This window comes from Leuresthes tenuis, unplaced genomic scaffold (assembly GCF_036924035.1).
Source record: "Leuresthes tenuis unplaced genomic scaffold, fLeuTen1.0.hap1 SCAF_18, whole genome shotgun sequence".
In the NCBI taxonomy this organism is placed as follows: Eukaryota; Metazoa; Chordata; class Actinopteri; order Atheriniformes; family Atherinopsidae; genus Leuresthes; species Leuresthes tenuis.
The window spans coordinates 20,576,426-20,578,820 of NW_027325372.1; positions in this window are offsets into that span (position 1 = coordinate 20,576,426).

Sequence of the window (2,395 nt, forward strand, 5' to 3'; positions counted from 1 at the left end):
ATTTTTTAAAATCTGTTCAGTCGTCGAGTTTCCCTCCTTTAATGATGTAGCGAGACCACCACCCTTCTGCAATATAGAGTTTTGACCTATTGTGCAGGAGTTTACAATACCTCTTAACTTGCATTTGGGAATCGTCGTTGTGGCACATTTGAGTACTTTTTGCAGAAGCAAATGCAAAGAAACCCAGCAGGGGGCCCTTTCATTGCTCCAAGTACTTAAAGTTGGTTTGGTGTTTCATTCCATTGCTAACCCTCTGGCTTCCTAATATGGACTGCTTCAGTTCCTACAACTGGAAACACCCCTATATGTTTCCCTGTGCACAAAGAAAATAAAATAGAAATATTGTGTCCAAGAACAAACACTGACTACCATGTGACTGCATTGAGCATGTAATGTAATGTGACCTTAAAAGTACGATCACTCCTTTTTTAACCAATGGTTCCAGTTCTGGATCAGGGCTGGTGGTAGAGCCAGTTATAAGTTGGTTCTAGCTAAGAGCTGATTTGGTTCCAAAGCCAACAGAGCCACATCATTATGTTACTTAAACATATCTTCCAATATATGTTTAACCCTCCCTACAGAGTATTTTGAATTTCTACAAAGAACAGTGCTGGGAGACAGTTTATCTTCACAAAATCAGATCACATTTTTGTGTCATTCTCCCTAAAAACTGATGTCTACAATCGGCAGTCTAGTTTTTGAACAATGTTCGAAACAACAGTTAGTGTCTGTTAAATGCTTCTTGCAATGACCACTGGTGTTTTCTCAAGCTAACTGGTATTTATGAATGCTGGCACAAACAGGATTCATACACGCTGTTTGGAGCAGGATTTAGAAACACCAGTGGATGATATTCTAAAACACAAAGCAATGTGTTATTATGGTGAGATTAACCCGATTATAGCTATAGTTGGGTTATGCTCCTTATCTGAGCAAGGGTAATTATCCTTTGTTACATCCTTTGTACCCATTTCAACTATCGCTAATAGAGCCACTTCCGGTGACGTCTTCACCACCAACAACAACAAAACTAAGGCATTCGAGAAAGCTGGCGAACGAAGAGCAAGATGAAACTGCTACATTTGAGATGAGCTGGTTATGGCACAAACGTGATGCACAACGGTGCATTCTCCATCGTGTTATTTGTTTCTTTCTGATGGCAGCGACAACAACACTAATATTGTCTCCTTCAACTTCCGGTTGACGATCGCGGGAAAAATATCGAGCATGCGCAGAACGCTCGATCCGATCCACTGTCGTCTCCAGGCACGTTCAGTGGGCAATCGGATCAAGTTATCCCGGGATCTTAATTCAATCGCCAGTAACCCGATCCGATTCGATTTCTTGTCGGATTAAGCTTGTTACATGAGCTGAATAACTCAATCTTATTGTAATTTAGCCATTAATCCGATCCGATGGCCCGCATGTAACCGCACTGACTGTTTAAAAATTCTGCCTCAAACAGAGATTGTGAAAGGTTCTTCGCTCTGGCCCCCGCAAATAGTTGCTGCAAGTATAGCACTCTTTTTTTTTGTCTTTTTGGTCTTGAAGCCAGTGTTTTAGCAGGTAAAACAGACATAACTAGTTTAACGTAAAGCTCTGGCTTCGAATCAGTACTGGTGGAACAACCCTCTTTTTCAGTCCTTATCAGCTAGTTCTAAGTCCAGGTGAGTCCTGCTGACAAAAGCTGATGATCAGCCCCAACGACCCTACATCGTAAGAGGTGTGCCTCAAACAAAGTGCTTCTTGAATGATCCAGCATTGTCTAGCCCCTTTCACACTGCCAATTCAAGCCAGGATTATTAAACCTTTGTGATGCCGCTCTTTTCTCTTTGTAAGCTGCAAGGGCAGAACGTGGAGTCAAAACAGAGGTAATTACCAAGCTGAAGCAATGTATGAGCAAGTGAGAGCCAGCTAGTTGGAGCACTCTAGACGCCAATACTGTTCTCATTCGTCTGATTCTGAAAAGTTTTCATGGTATTTTGATGTACATAGTGATGTGTCACAGCACAGATTTTACGTAGTTAGTATGCAAGACCAAAGGCAAGCAATGTGCGAAGAATTTTGAAGCCCCACCATATCATGATGGATTGGAGAGTAGCCTGACAGCAGAGTTTGAAGTATTCTCATTGTAAAAAAATCAGGGATAGCTCTTTTCCATCAAGTTCTGACAATAAATCAATGCAAAATCATTACTGACACAAGCAAAAACTAAAAACTCGTAATAAACTCCTTTTAGAGGTAACAGATCTGTTTCGTGCACCTTTCTTGGGCAGATTTCCTAAAACACTGCTGTGTTTCTTTATGACCCTTGGCTTTGTCAAGTGAGATATTTCATTTGAAGAGGAGTGAGTGTGTAGGCCTACATGTGTGGGTGTTCATGATTCAAGCTTCT